Source organism: Etheostoma cragini, chromosome 1, assembly GCF_013103735.1.
Source record: "Etheostoma cragini isolate CJK2018 chromosome 1, CSU_Ecrag_1.0, whole genome shotgun sequence".
Lineage (NCBI taxonomy): Eukaryota > Metazoa > Chordata > Actinopteri > Perciformes > Percidae > Etheostoma > Etheostoma cragini.
In genome coordinates this window covers 30,130,123-30,149,967 of record NC_048407.1, presented here as the reverse complement: position 1 = coordinate 30,149,967, position 19,845 = coordinate 30,130,123, and the positions used below count along the sequence as shown (strand labels likewise).

At 40.1% G+C, this 19,845-nt stretch overlaps 1 long non-coding RNA gene across 1 annotated transcript in view; it reads left to right on the top strand.

Annotated features, from left to right (window-relative positions):
- Window positions 1-14,535: 14,535 nt before the first annotated feature.
- The window catches only part of LOC117945729, a 10,030-nt gene continuing 4,720 nt past the window's right edge, over window positions 14,536-19,845 (top strand). The window contains exons 1-2 of the long non-coding RNA XR_004656880.1: window positions 14,536-14,545; window positions 17,892-17,897. This is a non-coding gene — a long non-coding RNA (uncharacterized LOC117945729). The remainder of the gene's footprint in view (window positions 14,546-17,891; window positions 17,898-19,845) is intronic.

Here is a 19,845-nt window from a genome sequence, read left to right as displayed (position 1 = left end):
GAAATCCTTAATCTGGGCCAAGGAGAGAAACTGGACCAGATGTGGTTGATCAATGGACTTTGTATGATAACATGACTGAATCTTATTAGATGTGATGCGATGCAGCCTCCAAGCACTGCCATCATATTCATCTGCACTCGCACGAACTGACTTTGAATATTTGAACCTGAACAAAGCAGACCGAGACTGTTTATTTTGCGCGTTGGCATTGGAAAAAAGAGATATGAAGTAATTTCTACTAAATGCAAAGATTTATTACTATGGCAAGACATTTCATTCTTATTCTGAGGCCTAACATCCTACGGGTAGATAGATAGGTTACTCAGGATTGTCCCTAATGAACTTAAAATAATCAAATATTACAAGTAGATTTACTTATGAGCACTGATGTCAAGATTACAATGTTAACAAACAAGACAGCTGTGTGTGTGTGTGTGTGTGTGTGTGTGTGTGTGCTTCTGAGATGGCAAAGGTCTGCTCAGTAAATATGACTGAAACAGATAACAGGTCTCTCACTGGGTAATGAGACAGGAAGAAATGTTAAGGAAGCCCTGGGAGAATCATGTAATGAAGCATTGTTTGCAGGATGATACACACACACACACACACACACACACACACACACACACACACACACACACACACACACACACACACACACACACACACACACACACACAGGTAATGAAGCATTGTGGGAGGTTGAGCCTGGCTGAGACTGATAACATCCCGTTGTGCCTGATGGAAGACAATGGGCCGTAGAAATTGAACCACACCGTGCACCAAACTCTACCATCAACCCCCCCCACACACACACACACACACACACACCCACACCCACACACACAAACCGAGGATGGATGGATGTACCTGGAGTGGGTCTGAAAGATAACAGGGAGGCCTAAGGAGGAAGCAGGGTCTGAAAGTGATGCTTCTTCCGTGTTGTGCAGCAGCTGTATTCCTTGGCCAACATTGATCATCACTGGCGTCGACCAATGAGCCTGATGCGTCCCACTAACTAGTTTAATTAAAAGACACATTTTCATAAGCGTAGACCCGGGGGAGCTCAGTGGGAACAGCTACACATGGACGCCTTCCAGAAAAAATGTTATGGTGGCTTAGAAATGTTTCCGTGGAAGCACTGCTTAGATGGTTGAATAAGTCCTGTTCCTTTAAGTTATCCTCTAATGGTTTTTCTTTGCCAAAAGATTATCAGTCTCCGGATTATTTAGCACTTCCTCTACTTACTTCACCAGTGTTCAAGGCCTGTGTGTGATGCAGGTAGTTAATTATAAGGGGAGTGGGTTAGCCAAGGCAGACTGGTAAAACTCCTATAGGGCTTTTGTTTCCAACATTCTGCTCTTGTCTTTGCTTCTTCTAGGTTTCAAACAGGCAGAGCAGAATGGGAGTGTGGCTAGACTTGCAACACAAACTTAATTTAATGTTTTATCTGGTAGAACAGATGGAGAACACCCCCTGGAAACTGATGGCACCTCGGTGTACACTGTAGTCTAGACAAACGAGTTCTCACCAACAGCGAGGGTTCAGAAATGATTATGTGGTTTGTTATGTTTGGAACGGTTGTTTTGTTTGCTGGAATAATTAAGTGATATTGATACAGCTCAGGCAACAGAGAAATATGAGTACTGGAAATGGATTCTAAGAGTCAATTAACCCTGGATAGATGGGGGTTGCAATGCACTTGCTTCCAGGCGTCAGTCTTGAATTTTGGACATAATGCAATGGAAGCCTGAGGAAAAATGTCAGCTTTCCATTATGAAAAGGCTGGCATCCATTTCTCTGAGATAATTTAAATTTTATGAAATAGGCAAGGTGTTTTCCAATTAAAAAAAGGTTGCTTGGATATGGTGGACTTAAAAATAAAAAATTATAGAAGGAGGAAAAGTAGAGAAAGTACATTAAACATTATAGCCTCTATCTGTTCTTGCTCTCTAGCTGTATCCTGACAAACCTACTCAATTTAAAAAAATGTCCTTCTATTATAAGCCAGACACACACAAGTATAGTCAGTTACAAACTTCAGAGGAAGCACCTTTGTGAAGTTCTCTTCTTACTACCCACCCTTCACACTCCATTCTTTACAATAGTGGCTGGAAAAGAGGTTTAGTCTCCTGAATATATTCACTTATCCGGGATGCCTCTTATAAAACCCTCCCTATCCATTTCAATTATGTCCACAGGACTTCACTCCTAGGAGAAACTTTCTCATGAAACGTTTACTATCTCCAATCTGCATTCTGTGCTCAGATGGACTTATATAGGCTCATACATGTAAATGTATTGGGAATGCAAGGATGTGAGGCTTTTATGGGGTAAGGTCTGTGCTACTTTATCTATTGTACAAGATCTCATTGTACCACGTTCTCCCGCTGTGCTACTTTTGAATGATACCTCCTCACTAAAGATGACATGTTGGAAAAGACGTATGCTCTTAACAGGCATCACTGCTGCCAAGAAGATGCTGGCTTTACGCTGGAAACCTCCACATGCACTCACTTGGCCCTAATGGATATACTGATATGGAGCTATCGAGTATTAGAAGAATGCACAGTGCTGGAGCCAATACTATTCTAGAGTGTCAAACATTGACAGATAAGACTAAGAAATTGCTGTAATCACTACCTGTAAGTGCACTCTTTTGTTTGTTAAAATGTAGTCTCCCATGTCCTCTAAGAGTTCTACAGAGATCCAGGGTTGAGAGGGCGGAGTCGCCTCTAGATCCTCTCTTGTTTTTTTTCAATGTTTTGATTACAATATGCCTGTACAATACAGGCATATTGTAATCAAACTGTAACGCTTCAGACTGCCGCACACACCGTTCCACAACCCATCAGTGACGGTATTCCTGGCATCCACCCCCACACACCCACCACAATCTGGGGCTGCCTCCCCTTCAGCCCTGTGCCAAATCCTGTAGCCTGGTTTAAAGACAATCTGCTGCCCAGCAGGACTCAGTGTGAAGACTGCTGCAGATTCTGGCCCACAGGGAACAAACCCTTTAGCAGCTTCCAGGCCAAATTCCAGTCTGCTCTCATTGCTTCATGGTTGTCAAAGTTTCAAAAAAGTGGGCTAATATGCCCTTATTTTTCAGATATTCTACAAATAAGTGAAAGGTGGGGTTTATGCAAGTAGTTTGATAATTATAAAAATGATCCACCGTCTACTGTCTTCTGTCTAACCCACATCGATTCACTGTTTTGCCACTGGAGTCCGAGAGGATGGTGACTCTTGAGATTATGCAAATTTGCTGTGGATCGTGGATCATGCTCCCAAGAGAATGATCCATCATGTTTTTTATGAGTGTTACAGTCTTCAATCTTTCATATTACTGGATATAACAAGGATAAGGCAGACTAAGACGGAATATGAACCGTTTATTAGCCAAATAACATGTGTTTACAACAGCATGGCCAAAAACAACCAAAAGCAAATTTACCCACAATCCATTAGTGGTGTATCCCACTAAGGATCCCACAGTAGCTCAAAACAGCAACAATAAGCCTCCAAATGTTCCTTCTGAGCAACTTACAAATCCAAATTTCTTGTTTTTAAATGTCTCTCTGTGACTGGACCCTTGTCAAAGAAAATGTTACTGTGACAGACAATATATTGTTCTCTTATCTTATCTTTCTTCAGGAAAAATCCAATAAAAACGTAACGTAGCCAGTAATTTAGCTAAAAACATTACTGTGGCATCACATACAGGTTACTAAAAAGCTTGATTTAGCAACCAGAGGCAGAATCCTAATCTGGGTAATACCGATGAGCTCGAGTGGAGCTGAACAGGGACGCGAGAGCATTAATCACTGAAGTGAAGAGAGATACGCTAAGACACTGTTGCTGCTTGGTGGTTCTTCCCACTGTGATTAACATGTGAATATGTTTACTCACACAGTGTGTCATTCAATCCCACCATGCAGCGCTGGTTGGCTTGATCGGAGTGAAGAAAAAGGAAGGCGAGTCAGACCACAGCATTCGACATTTACTGACCTTTGGCCTCATTGCCAGACACTGCATGACAGACACCTGAAGACAGAACATGCAGGAACTCCTACACACACACACACACACACACACAAACACACACATTTTAAAGAGCATTTCCTCAAATTGGGTTGAATCTCAACATGTTGTGAATGTAACAATAAAAAAAAATGTGAAAAGAAAAAATTGAAAATAGTACTTTTTCACCTGTTTGTCTCATGAAAGTTAGATGGTTATTAATCAACAGCAAATAGGATTAGGTTTAAGTTATTTTACATTGCAATAAATGAAATGGTTGCATCAGATTTTTTAAATTTCATTTTTCCTGTATGTTTTACTTTTTTTGGTTGTGGTTGAGGGCTAAATGTGGGGTTGCAATCGGTAATAAATTTATAATCAAGTTACTGTCGACTATTACACACTTCATGGATGTTCTACTATTTCAAACACTCGAGATGACATTTGAAATGATATGTCAGAAGACATCTATCCCTGTAAGCAGAAATCCCTTGGCAGGGCCTGCTGTAGGAGTAGCGTAAGCCTCTGCTGGCTCGGTCCAACAGCTAAAGCAGCAATGCAGTCGCTCTGAAATTGAGGTGCTTTTACTGCCCGATTCTTTCTTGCCTCTACTTCACTACTTCCTTCAAATTAACCAGAAAAGAACATGCTGCCTTGCAATAATGTTAATAGCATGAATTTGAACGCTGAACAAAAAGTCAGACTACTCGTTTCTACCTTTACGTTTCTAAACTATAATTCGTCTCACTTTTCTCTGCATGGGCAAAAAGCCACACAATCTTTCCCTCCTTACAGCACTGCTGCCTGTTGCCCAGCAGCGTCTGGGGCTTCTTGTTCTCTGGTTTTCCTGCTCTGTCAGCATGGGGTTCCGATTTGAGCCATTTCCATCTCTACCCCTCAGCTCCTATTCAGTAAATACTCCTTCTGTGGGCTCAATCCTTCTTAATACCCTGCAATCCTTAACAGCACTGGGCATGGAAGCATGGACAGAAGATTGATCCTCTATTCCGAAGGGATGATGCTTCAGGGGGTGCCAGAGCAGCCACAGATTATGTTGGTTATCTTTACAAGAAATTCAGAGACAGAACTAGGCCTGGCCACCAATTTTATGCCACATCCACATGTGCCGAAATAACCTTTTTTCCACGTCTTCGGTTCAAGAATATTAGAGTTCATAGGCACAGATTTACAGTATTTAGTCCTACGTGGGTGCTCACAAGCGCACGCCCCTTAAAAAAAAGTAGTCAAAAAAAGAACCTTGGGAAATGGACTGCGGCCAACATGAACAAAAACGCCTATTGACTCGATAATAAAGCCGTAAAGTAGGCTATCTATCTTTCCATAGAGTCAGGACATTAGAGTCAGGACATCGCCACTTCTCACAAATACAGATAGGATTGGAGAATGAAAAGTTTTACTGACACATAACGATCAGCTTCTGGACGACGTGGGTGCTCAGAGGAGGCTCAGTATTTTCTGTAAGTGCTCTGGGGTTCGAGCACCCACTGAGCACCCACGTGTGCTGGACTGCCACTAGGCTAAATGCATTTAAAATTAAACATTGCAGTTGTTGGTGCTAAGTGGGGCGTCCATGTTTGCGTCCAAAAGGATCCACTTGTAACTGACTCAACACGCTACTTCATATTCCAGAAGGAGAAGAAGAGGCCGAGCATTCTTCCTGGGGTCCTTCAATCTGTTCTTGTGACAATACCCTTCATGACATCACATTACACACACAGACATTATAACATTGTGTAAAAAAAAAAACATTAGCAAATACACAAATCTATTTTTAACTTTAAAATTTCAAAGTTTAGATTAGATTAGATTAGATTAGATTCAACTTTATTGTCATTACACAGGTATAGGTACAAGGCAATGAAATGCAGTTTGGGTCTAACCAGAAGTGCAATAGCAGTAAGTGCAGGATATACAATGGTTCCGTAAGTGTAGGACATGGATATGTACTGAATAAATATAGAAATGAAAACTATTATAAACAGAATTTTGGAGATGGGTTTGTCCTATGAATATAAAATATAGATAACAAGTTTTGTGAGCAAGATTTCCAGCTAGAAATCTACTGAATATGATATACCGGATAATACTATAAGTAGAAATGTTTTCAGGTATGTGCAAATAACATGATATACTAATGGTTTACACCCTGACCGTCTCTGATACTGTCCACTTGCATTCATTTGCAGTACTATTTGTAAAACTATCTGTTTATTTTTTTTTCTACTGCACTTATGTTCAGCAGGCGTTATCTTGGACAGCCAGGCCTTTTTGGTCAGCTTCAACACAAACACCTGTCTGTGTCACTGAAAACCTCATCAGTCAAAACACATTTCAACTGTCTCTAAAAACACACACACACACACACACACACACACAAACACACACACACACACACATACACACATACACACACACACACACACACACACACCTCATCAATTTTGGTGTTTAATCTGAAATCCCTTCGACACATTGTATCTTCTAACTAAATAAATGACATTTAAGGGATCCAAGTAATGATATGAGAGGAAGCAGACAGAATAAAGCAGAGGGTGGGAGGTGATAAAATGATATATATTTTTTTTAATCACTAAAAATTATGATACTTTTTCCTCCCATTGAATCTACATAAAAGCTACACAAGACTACAGAGGACGCTGTAGCCCAGAAACTATTCAGGGGTTAATATAGAATCTGTCTGAATAGGACACGTCAGGATACCCCACAGTGCTATTTCGCTACGCTGCTGTGCATAAACTCTGCTGAAAAGCTGCCGTTTTATTATATTCAATACCCGGAACCAGCACATGATGGCTACTTACCTCGTGATTAATACTACTTGTGTCAGTGTGGTGCATTTGGTGTGTGCCACAGACATCAGTTAAAAGAGGCAACCCTATGTGACCAAGTCCAAGCGATTCAGATTGAGCTTGGCATTTTTACAAAATGTCCTCAGGGATAATATCTTCAAATCCTTCAAAACAAATTCAACATTGAGATTAAGAAACAAACTAAATGCACTAAACGCTCAGTACATCTGTCTAAGGTACTGATCTTCACTGATCTGTGTAGATCCGACGAGCTAAACTGCCGGACAATTCTTACAAAAGTCCAACAACATATCGCAATTTGTTCTTCAAGAAACCACATTGGAACACTTCTCGGTTCTATCTATGAAAATGAACTTCCCTTGACAGTTTTCAAAAGCAGTTAAGTTTCATGCTTTACTCTTGCAAGTTAAGTAGAAAATCTGTCTCCATAGAGATATGGCTGAGAGTTATTGTAAGATGTAAGAGCCGAAGTCCCACCCCTTCTGTCTGCTTCCATGGGAAATATCTTCAAAAGAAAATGGTCAGTGGTGAAAGACAAATTATTTTCTGGTCCTGATCAACTTGTGGCTTGGATTACACAGATGGTGTTTTTCAAACAAAAAAATTATTTCATGTGTAAAGAATGTCGCAAGATAGTTAGGAAAATGCTCTATATAAAAAAGAAAATATATAATTACAAGTCCAAGTTTCTTACCTTACGTTACCACATTTTCCCTCCACTCTCTTCGACTATCTGAAGATCACGACATGACCCAATTTATATTAATTCATATTGACTTTTACTTCTTTTGATACTTCTGCCTTTGTCTTAGAGGAAGAAGACGGTAAAATAAACAAATAAATGAAAAAAATAAAGCTTGACCAGGAGACAGCCATATTACTTTGGTGACATGTTCTTCGAGACGAGAGATGTAGTTCAATTATTGATCTCACACAAAACCTAACGTTGTTCAACTTCTTTACGTTTCTTTACGTAAACAATTTTACTTTTTTAAAATTGTTTATCTCTCGTCAATTATCAATAGTAATTATTTTTTAAATTAACACACATCATTTGTGAAATGCATGGCACAATTCATACTAGACCAAAATATAATTATTATCTCTCATTCAAATGTTTTTTGAAAAGATAGGTCCGAGAAACCTCATCATGTCCAAAACCCTACTAATAAATAGTAATCCGGACTTGTCTCTGATGTGCAATTAGAGAAAAATAAATAGTAAATGTGTTTCATAAATAAATAAACTAAAAATAAACTAAAATCACAGAGGTGTTTAATAAGCACAATAGTTTGCTGTGTCACGACTTTGAAAAGCCAGAACACATTAGAAAACCCACTCTCATGAACGCTATTTTAAATTTGACATGCATCTCTGATGTATGCAAACACTGAATTCATTTAACACGTACTTTGGCACTGCACAGACCATTTAAGCAAAAGGTAAATGACAATGTGAATCACTAATGACAGGTAGAGCAGAAATAGAGAATGAAAGAAGTTGAGGAGAAAAGTTTCATCTCTGTGATTGGTGACCGTCATGATTGCAGATGGTGAAAAACAAGAATAGATGGAGTGGGAAATGAAGCAAGGAAGAAACAATCTTGTGAAAAGCTGAGCTTGGTCTGTGTCGTTGCTGAAACCCTCCTGGGGGTGAGAGCAGGAAACAAATCCACCCCATTTGTGGCATATCTGGAAAAAAAATCATATTCATGAAGGAAAAAAAAAGGTGTCTGACTGTGTGAGCTGGCCACGTGATGAGACTCTCTCCCTAACACAACGGTGACATTTCGGTCATCACGGAGGATTCAGGTGGGGAGAGGGCAGCTCAGCCCTGGACAGTGTCACAGCTTACTGCTTGAGTGCAGAGCTTTGCATAATTACACACCAACAAGTGAGCATCTTTCTTTCTGACAGTGTCGGAGGGACTTTGGGCAAAGAGCATGTACTTTCCATTAGGGGGGTGATATCACATTTCTTCGTGTTTACTGGCTGGGAACAACTGCTCTGTGTAACCAGGGTCTGACTTAATACATTTATGTTTGTGTGTGTGTGTGTGTGTGTGTGCGTGCATGCATGCGCTATTTTTCCTACCAGCCCAAAGGAATACAAAAAGAGAGAAAAGGCAAAAATGGCAGAGCATGCAATTTGACTTGATTTTCTATATATGAACAAACTTTTAAAGTCTAGGTCTATTAACACTCACACTATTTATAGATCTGAGCCCTATGTTGTTTATCAATCAATCAGACTTAATTAAAAAGCACTTTTCATACATGTCAAAGTAGCACAATGTGCTTCATAGTGTATAGAAAAAATGCCCATATAGAAAAAACTAATAACAAATTGTTATTTTGTGTCTCTGGTGCTTCCACGCACATACAAACTTGGTAAAAAAAAATATCCATCCTGTTTTGAGAGAGAGACAGGTTTCTGAATGTCCTCTGCCTTCAGTCTCCGGGTGAGCTGTTCAAAATCTGTGACCGGGGGGTCGTCGATTCAATCCCCAGACCGTGGGGAAAGTAAAAGAACAGCACTTGTCCCTCCCTCATTACCACCACTGAAGTGCCCTTGAGCTTTGCCCTTGATCCCAACCACTCCAGTGGAGCTGCCTGTGGCCTGACTGTGGTGGTACTGGACAGCTTCCTGGTATGACTGCGTAACATTGACAGGTCATCGTGAGAATTTGTTCTCAATCCACTTACCTGGATGAATAAAGGTTGAAAAAACTGCTGTGTGGGAGGTACAAAACAAAGGTCACCCAGGTCAATTCAAGCTTCTGTACAGTTCAATGTTGTCTGCCCCTTTCAAAGCCAGGTTTACATAGAAAAGAGAGATTTCTCTGTGCTTCTGCAAACCACAACAATCCAGGCAAACAGGGCAGAACAAAACAGTGTAGAGTAAAAAAGACTCGCCGGTGCAACACAATTTCCCAGTTTTTGTTTTTTAAAGGTGCACAAGAGTGACTAACATTTTGATGTAGAAGAAAACTTTAAATTAAGAAGACACGCACGTTTTCTTTTTTTTACGACATAACTTTACATATTTTGAAATCGCATCGGATAAAAAAAAAAAAGGTGCTGCTGAGAGAGAAAAAAAGAAGCACAGAAAAACACGTAATTGCTAGCAAGACACATAATAGATCTGCTCATTAATTTTGATGAAAATATATAAAAGCAGGAGAAAGACTGATTAGTCTGCTGGCTGTCTAATAGGAGATTGAAGGTGAAATGTCCAAACCCCTTCACCACCAAAAGAAGAGTAATAAAGACAGCCAAAGCCAACATCTTCGTCTGAGATCAATGCTTTCTAATCCAGGACACGTGTACGCATTAATGATCTCTTTACCTCTCACGACTCTTTCTTTAGCCCCTCGTCTCTGACCTACTAGTTCCTTCAGCTCTGTTTGCTGAACATCCGAGGTGCCCGAATTCCAATAACTCCACTGGGCTGGACAAAGGCGAGTTGGCAACCAACGTTAAAAACTGCCTCCCACTGAAAAGCTCTCTGCTCTCCACAGAGACACTGTCCTCTTGATAAATATCTCACCGTTTAATGACGCAATTTTGCTGAAAAGTTCAAGATCATTACCAACCAGAAAGTGAGAGGAGCATACGTTACTAGCGACTAAAAACAATGAGACTGCCAATTCGCCTATGAAAAATATGGCCAAGCTTGGAGCGCAGGCTGTTGTGTATTTATTGCAGCCCATTTGCTGCAGCTGATATTTGTAACAACGAATGGGTAGCAAAGTAAATGTGAAACCACCAAAGCGAAAACAGTATTTGGAGAAAGAGCTGGAACATTCCTTCCAGGAAATCATCTTAATGTCACCACGTCCACTATGAGCACATTATTAAATGTAAAAGAAATCCTCTATTTTATATTGACTTATTGTGTTAGTGTAAGTGAAAAGCCTTGGAGCTCTAAAACAGTGTCAAAATACAAAGAAAAAAACAAATAAGTCGCTTCCAAATTGTCAGAGGTTGGTGGTGTGGAAGTGGCTGCTGCTTAAATTAAAACTAGTTCAAAATGTTAAGTTTTTCCATTAGTGGCTAGTTGCTCATAAGGCCAGAGGCTGTGCTCCTGCTGGTTTCACTCCTTTGACTCTCACGTCAGCCAAGTGTGTCCTAAAAAAAAGACAGTGCACAGTTTTTAATAAAACACAGAGAGCTCTGCCACCAACAGCCCCCAGTTGTGCACTTACCCATGAGGCCATGAGATTGTGCACCCTTGGTTTTCTCCATGTTCCACGCCACAAAAGCACAGCCCCTGTCAGTTGCTTTATTTAATTAAAATTTTCCCTAAGTAGATTCAGAGTGAAACAATGTAAGGCCGAGGGATATTAATTTTAATGCTGTACGGCGTCTCATGGGAGGACCAAGATATTCCCATTCTTTTCATTGGCGGATAATAGTATTTGGTTTCACTGATAATTATGCAGAAGAGTTACTATAAGTTAAAATGAAGAAGAGCTCTAAATGTAGGACATCTCAAACCTTTTGGACATATTGCACATTAAACTATTTAAATAATCGATTTTGTTTATAGTTTTTACACAGAATTTTAATGGTAGGGATATCAATGATGCTAAAAAAAAACATTTGAATGACCAATTCACTATAAAATGATACAGGTACATTATGTGTCTACTTTTTATTACCACCCTCTAAGAAAAGAATTGTCTGTCCACCAAGCTGACAGACAGACATGAGCTGTGCCAAAAATCAATACTTGTACCTGCATGCACTAAATGTTCTCTAAACCTGTACACAGCATGTTATGATACCTCAAAGTCAAAGGGCAGACCACAAGTATCCTTGACTAGATCTTTGTTTTGTTCTCATTTGCAACAAACGTCATTTACAGCCACGCAATTGCAATTTATTTTCAGATGCAAAATACTGCCTTACCGGCACTTGTTGCACCTTTTCCGACACACGTGAGACCAGGACGCCTCACTAGGTCGGTCTCACAGGCACTTATCCCAGTTCCCCCATACAAAAACAACTTTGGTCAGAAATCTTTTTTTTATAAATATACAAAGATTTTGAATGACATTCCGTATCACATCAGAACACTATCATCTATCACATATTTCAAAAAGGCATACAAACAGCTGCTTCTTAACAGTTACACTTGCACACATTAAAAAATGTTGTTTATGTATTGTCTAAGCCTTGTTTGCACTGACCGTGCAGTCAGGCCCGTTTTTATATTGTAATGTAATGTTACTTTTTCTAACTTTCCTGTATAATAAATATATATGATATATGATGATGATGATGAAACAGTAATTGCAGGTGTGTTTTGGGATCTCACTTTTACTTGTTTTTTTCTTTGTTTGTTAGTAGCCGTTTTATCGCAAAAACAATGCGTCGCTTCACACACAAGTGTGCCATCGCCACAGACATCCAGATCGTAATACTGCAATGCTGGAAGGGCGTTCAGAAGGGCCATAGGCTCAATCCCCACTGTGTTACCTCAATAGGTGATAGATGGACTTAACAGATAGACTGAAAATCTTAGTCTGTTTTTTCTAAACCTGAAAAAAACACTCAAGTTTATCATGTTCACCATTTAAGTATAGCATGACAATTTATTGCTTTGCATTAGATGAAAAGTTAAGGGATCAGCAAAGTTCTTACAGTTGCACGTGAGGGAGACTTGTATAAAATCAATTGTCAAGGCAATCCATCGAATACACAAAACCACAAATGCAAACCTCATGGCTCTAGAAGAAAAGTCAAGTTTAAAAAGGTCAAGGTAAACTTCATTGTCCCAAAATAGTGAAATTTGGGTGGACAAGGTGTATAAAATGAAATACAAACATCAATTGATATAAATAAATATGAATATTCCACATGCCATTCCCCCCTTTTCATCCACCTAACACACACACACACACAGCATTTTCAAAAAACCTCACTCGGACATAATCTCCCACAGACACGTGTGCACACACACAGAGCACTTCCAGGCACCCTCGGCATACATACAAACACACACACACACACACACACACACACACACACACGCAGAGCATTTTCGTAACACCTTTACTCAGACATAATCTCCCACAGACATGTGTGCACACACAAAGAGCACTTCCAGGTACCCTCAGCATATACACGCACGCACGCACGCACGCAGGCACGCACACACACACGCAGGCACGCACGCACAACACAACACGTATGCATCCTCTTAGACATGAACAAACTTCTGTGCCAATCAATCAAAAAGATGTTGAGATATTTCAGTCAGGGTTGAACTGACAGACTGACAGACCTTGCCATCCTCAAGAGACACTTCATTAAATTGTGGTTTAAAACATCTTCATGGCCTGATGGACGGGGGCCTCACAGGCCCTAAACAAATAGCCAATCAGATAGCTCTATCTCAACAAATTATTTTGCCGGAGATTCAATATGCTCAGGAGAAAGACCACTGCAGCCTCATGGCAGCAGTAAAGCTGCCATGGACAAGGCGACTGAAAAGAACTGACTGTATGGTGAATACTTTGAAACATGTGTAGCCATTAAAGAAAAACCCTTCCAATTGCCTTCAGAGAGTATAAATCTATTGGATGTGACAAGTGTTCTTGTAGGCAATGTAATACTTCTCTTATTGACTGCCGGATTTGAGCTGACTGATGAGGGGATTAGTTGATAGATACTAATACTGTTGACAATATCACATTGTTTCTTTTGTATTTTTCCCCACAGGGACACTGCTGTTCCATGTCTATTTGGACACCCTCTGGTCTGTTAAGTATCCAGATACAGTTTCGGGGATCATAATACCAAACATTTAGGTATAGCGTTCCAATATAGTAAATGTGTCTGTCTTCTTATGTTACCCACTGTGATCAACTGTCGAGCTGCCTGGGAAATTTCCCGCCTCCTGCCAACTGCATGCCGGGATAGACTTCGGCCCCCCACAACCTTGAGCAGCATAAGCAGTAAAAGGCTGGCAAGATGGATCTTTTTGATGGATCTTCTCACAGTGCTCTCTGCCTGTCAGTATGATATCACTCCTTGCCATCAGTGTCCAGAGGATGCTTTTCCAATTCAAATTCAATCAGGGAGAAAATGAAAATCTCACTGGGCTGTATTATTTATACACAGTGCCCCTGCTTTCTTCTTCATGCTTGCAAACACATTACCGACTCATCATCTTATTACATAATGACACACACACACACACACACACACACACACACACACATTTTGCATTCAAATGCTGTATTCCCATGGCATTCACATGCTGTTGGTATGAATTGAACCTACACACATGTATTATTTAGAAAGAAGACAATGGTTGTTTTGTACTCGCTTATGAACTGGAACCACGCCTCTGGGAACTGTGGTAGATATAGGCTACTGTAAAAAATTGATTTATTCTATCATTTCAAACACGTACAAAATCAATTAACAACATAAATATGTATATGAAATATATACATTGATGAAAAGGAGTAGGAAGAAATATACACTACACTTATATAGTCCCTTATTTAGAACCAAAACAATTAACTAAATATTTATCATATATATGATATGATAACTATCCTGATGCCATTATGTATAACCTAGTCTCGCTTTGCCGGACCATTCTCCACATGCTGCGGAACAGAGGAGGTTGCTTCGTACGTGAAAAAAGTATTTAGTCTTTTAGATATTACAAAGTTTTGTGAAAAGTTACACAGACTGACACTTTCAGCCACTGCGAGGTGAATCTTTACAGCAATTAATTTCATGTATCTGTGTTTCCGCCACATCAACTGGGGATTATAGACCAAAGTGAGGAAGGAAGGAAAATGGGTGAACAGTGCCGAGTTTAGAGGACATGTCACAGCAGTGGGGTACTAAATTCTGACGAGGAGCAAGATGTGACAGGGTCCATCTCCCTGACAATAGAGAGGTTTAATCATCTCTCATGGTTTCACACATCACCGCTCCTCACTCCAGATTATATAAATCACTCATTTTAATAAAGCCTTCCTGGGAGTTTGCGAACTCTCAGAAGAAATCGTGATCTACAATGTGTTGTAATGTCAAATATCTACATAAGTCCCTTACCAATAATACGCTGGTATATTACCTTGTTGGTCACAGAAGGTCATAGCACTGACGCCTGCCAACATGTTCTGATAAAATGAAGCAGGTGGTGCAAGACGTCACTGACAGCTCGGTGGCCTCAGATGCTCTAAAGTCATCAGCCTGTCTGCTGTACCTTCAGGCAAAGCATTGTGCACTGGAGGAGGTAGGATAATACAGGATCCTGTCAAGTGCTTTCAAACGGAGGTCCTGTGGAAGTTCAAATAATTGGCATTTGCACTTTTCTCCTCTGGATAGCTTGCTTACACAGGTAACTAAAAATAATAACTCAACCTGACCATGCACTTTTTGTGCCGACAGAGGAATAGGTTTACATGGTTTCATTTTCAAAAAACACAAGTTTTTGTTGTACTGCAGATCAACTTTTCACCCTGTGTGTTTGGGTCTCTATTTTAGCTGCAGAGTGACACTTCTCATTTCCATACTATCTTTGTTGGGAGGCGCACATGCACAGTAGTTAGGTAAGATCCCATCAGCTAGCTGCTGTTTTTCCTACTTAGGTCAGTACAAAGCAGGATTAGCTAGGAGACTAGCTGGAAGTAGTTCTCTTGTAGATTGTGGTGAACTAGTGTGTGTTGTTGCAGTGTTTTGCCATTGAGAACGAGCTAGCATGAGGTTAGACACCTCGTCTTGGCCAGTTTTGAAGTAAGCCGTGCAGCTCTTGAACAGCTCACCCAAAGACTGAAGGCAGAGGACATTCAGAAACCCATATCTTACTCAAAACAGCATGGCTAATTTTTTTTAAAGTTGTTAAGCGTGTGGAAGCTCCAGAGACACAAAATAACACTCCAAATCGCAGAAAAAAGTGATTTTTTTTCACAATATCTGAACTTTAACAAAACACATACAAATAGACAAAACACAAGCAAATTAGGAAAACATCTTCATTAATTCAAAACACTTTAGAATTTAGAGCAAAGGTGCTGCAAATACAGAAACAATGCAAAATGAAAAGCATTCAAATCATCGTTTCTATATTTACAGTGTGTTTATGTATTTGGTTTTGTTGTGTGTATTTGCAGCGTGTTTGCTAAATGGTGTGTATGTGTTGTCAAATTAATGAAGATCTTTTTTAATTTGCATGTGGGTTTTTTCACATTAAGCTACTGAACACAAACCGTTCACCTGATCTATGCTCTTGTTGTCACTGGCATGTTGATGTTGAAGTGGATGCTGATTGTTCTCCTTACTCTTGTACTTATAACGTGGATGGGATAGACTGTAAAAACAAATCGGAATATTATTGGAATAATAACGTTTTCTGAATAACAATCTGAATCTGAGTATGGCTGGATGAATAAATGTGAAAATGCATTCTTGCAAGAGCGTGTTCCCTTTTATTTCCCAATCACTTGGAGTTACATCTTCACTGTGCCCATTAAAAAACAAAATATGAATAGCAAAGCAAGTGCCACTTAATAATAAAATTCAAGTACTGTTTAGTAAGTAAGTTTTTTTCTTTAGATGTCATACAAAAAGGGTATTAATGCAAACAATCATTTTACAAATCCCCTTCTTTCAACTTCATCTCACTCTTTTGTTTTCTTTAATGATAGGTCAAAGAAGTCCTGTTATTGAGTTACAATCGATCAATTCCTGCAGCTACAGTGATAGCAGCAAAGTAGCCCAGATGTCCTTTATTTAACTCACAACCTTCAGATTCTCCTGAGGGGGTTCCAGAGGCATTTCCAGACCCGATACTTACATACTCCAAGAGTATTTTATTTCGGCCCCAGGGTCTCCTATTAGTGCCTCCAATACCTCAGGGAGACGTTCAGGAGGCGAGTTCAGAGGCCTACACCACCTCAATCAGGACCATTTAGTGTGAATGAGCAGCGGGTCTACTACTACCCCATCATTCTATCCCTGAGGGTGAGAACACACAAACTGCAAAGGACATCATTTTGGCCTCTTTATGTTTCTCTCTCTCAGTTGCCATCCAGAGCTTGTGGCCCCAGATGAGGACAGGAATGCAGATTGTCAAAATGAGACAAAACAATGTTGTTAATTCATGAGCTTCCAGTGAGCGTTGGGGTGCTGGTGATTGCTCTTCTCTTAAAATCGCTGAATACAGCATTCTTTCTATTTGAATTTTGGAAAGGGGATCAATGAAGTTGGAAGCCATTAATCGAGTCTAGACCAATGCCCTGAACTGAAACATTTTCTATGTCAGTTTTCAAATCCCGCTGACACATCTCTTTGCCTTGATTTGCTCTGCATAAACTGAAAATCCATGTCTGCTTGCATCCAGCTGCATCCTTCTATTGACTGGATTTGGGTCTTCCAAACATTTTGCTCCAAATTCGGGTGAACACACCTTTGGGTTACAAAATATATGCTGCAGAAATCCACATACTGTAAGTATACAATGCACGCTAATACAATTCAAGTGTTCTTCTCTTGAGGAAAACACATTTTCCATAAGGAAACATCCTACATGTAAGCAGCACCCTGATGAAAGCCAGTTAGATCTAACTGTGTCGTGAATAAAGCATGTGCTGGAGAAGCGTTGTGCAACCTGTTTTCTTTTACTTGACTTGTATTGACGCACACACTGTTCTTACCTCACTGTGTGAAAGTTATTGTTTTTTATTTGTTATTTTTATTATGTTATTGTTTATTACATAATACAACACAGTATAGCAAGCTCCCTCCAGTCGGATCAAGCTGAGAGAAGGACCAAAGTGTTGTAAATTTGACTACAACTTCCATTAATGTAACCTTGGTGAAGCTGCGTGGTGACAAAGCAAGATGTACCGCTAATCATGTCCAACACTTACACACCGATGCTATAAGTCTCAGGGGCGAGGTTTGACAAGATGAAGGGGAGTATGAGGAGCGCACTCCACACCACTGTGGCAGTGTGAGAGACGATGCAGATTTGACAGGAGCAGGAGCAGGTGAGAATAACTCACAGGTAGTCATCGGTTGACATGGAAGAGACGCTGTAAGAAATAGATGATACACTAGATGATAGATGAGACAATAGATGAGACACTGTTAACTATTCACCACAAATGTTACAGTATGCTTATTCTCTCCGAGGCGATCAAGATAAATAAAACTCGTCATGCCTTACTGTAATTCCACGCTAATTAATTAAGCTTCCAGGGCCTCAGTGGGGCAAGTAAAATGTAGATTTTAATTAAGAACCAAAGCTGCAAGGGCTGCTCGTTTATTAATTAACTTAAAAAGGCTCTAATACAAAAAAATGTTAATCAGAGTAATTTTAAAATGCCACGCAATGTCCTGTTTCTGTGGTGGTTTTAGTTCACTCTCAGCACTCTCATCAACAAAAAGGGTCTGTACGCTACCTACCCAGCACCTAATGCAAAAAAGCTGTTGCTTGCTCTGTAGGAAATTACTAGAATTGTTGGGTCCTTGTAAATTCTGGAGTGTGGTCTAGACCTACTCTATCTGTAAAGTGTCTTGAGATAACGCTTGTTATGAATTGATACTATAAATAAAATTGAATTGAATTGAATTAATGGCAGACAGACGTAGTTGGTTAGCAACTATCTGGTGAAGATAGTGGAACATTTAGTTATTAAGAGGTAGGGTACTTCCCTTAAGGCAAAAACACAATGCACAGACGCTTGAATATCAGACATTCATGGGTGGCCAGGAACACAACTCCAATTGAATGTTAATGTTGTTCCCTATCAGCTGCGTTCTGTGAATGGGTAACTGGTGCCTTAATATCTGTTGTGGTTGCAGCTTGATGCATGGCCCCAATTAGTCCCCCCCCGCCAAAAAAAAGGAATGTGATTTTAATAATTCACATCACTTGCTAAGAATGTGGTGTAATATCTAGACCAATTATTTGTCTGACTACATTAAGAGAAAAAGGAAACCTCAGGGCTTACAGAACTTAAGGAGAATGATGGAGGGAGAAACTGAGCCACGGCCTGCAGCCAAAACCTGTCTTTATAAATGAAGGTGACACTCCCCTTCTGTCTGAGATCCATATGAAAGAAGGGTTCAGTCGCTCATAAAGCTCAACGGCAAAAAGTGCTATCTTGAAGTTAACTGTCACAGCCATCACAGCTGTCAGCTGTCATAATTATCACAGAGGCCTTGAACTGATTTCAGTAAGATAATACAAGGTTATCTTGACCGTGACAGGCTTATTCGATATGAAGACACAAGCCGGGGTAGGTCCAAGCATCTCCCAAGCCCCCAGTCTTCTCCTTTTCTCTATTCCCCAACCTCCCCCACTCCCTTGGTGTGTCAGCAAGTCTAAAGAGGGAAATTTCTTAGATTTTAGAGAATCATACACATGCCCGGGGGCGGCTGGATAGCTCACCTGGTTGAGGGTGCGCCCCATATACAGGGGCTCAGTCCTTGCCGCAGCGGCCACGGGTTCGCCTCCAACTTGCGGCCCTTTGCTGCATGTCTTTTCCCCTCTCTCGCCCCTTTCACATCTTCAGCTGTCCTGTAAAATAAATGCCTAAAATTGCCAAAATATCATAAAAAAACAACAACGAAAAATCCACATGTTGTAGTTCTCTCAATGTATGGAGCTTGCGTCTTTGCAGGGTTTGACAGCTGCAGCTAGCTTGGATTCGGTTACACGGTTTCACTGCAAAAATATGTATCTAAATGTTTTTTGTTTTTTTATATACTGACCAACAGGAGAACACTCCCGGAACTTATGAAGAAATGTACCTTTTGTAAAAAGGTACAAGGTTCTGTCAGCACATTCTAAGTTACACCAGCAGACAGACACATCTGGGCTAAACCAATTGAGAAGGGGTCTGAAAATGACAATGAAGTTGTATTTTTGTTTCCTTTTCAACCGTGTAGCCTTTCTTCTTTTTTTTTTTTTTTTTTTTAATATATTTTTAT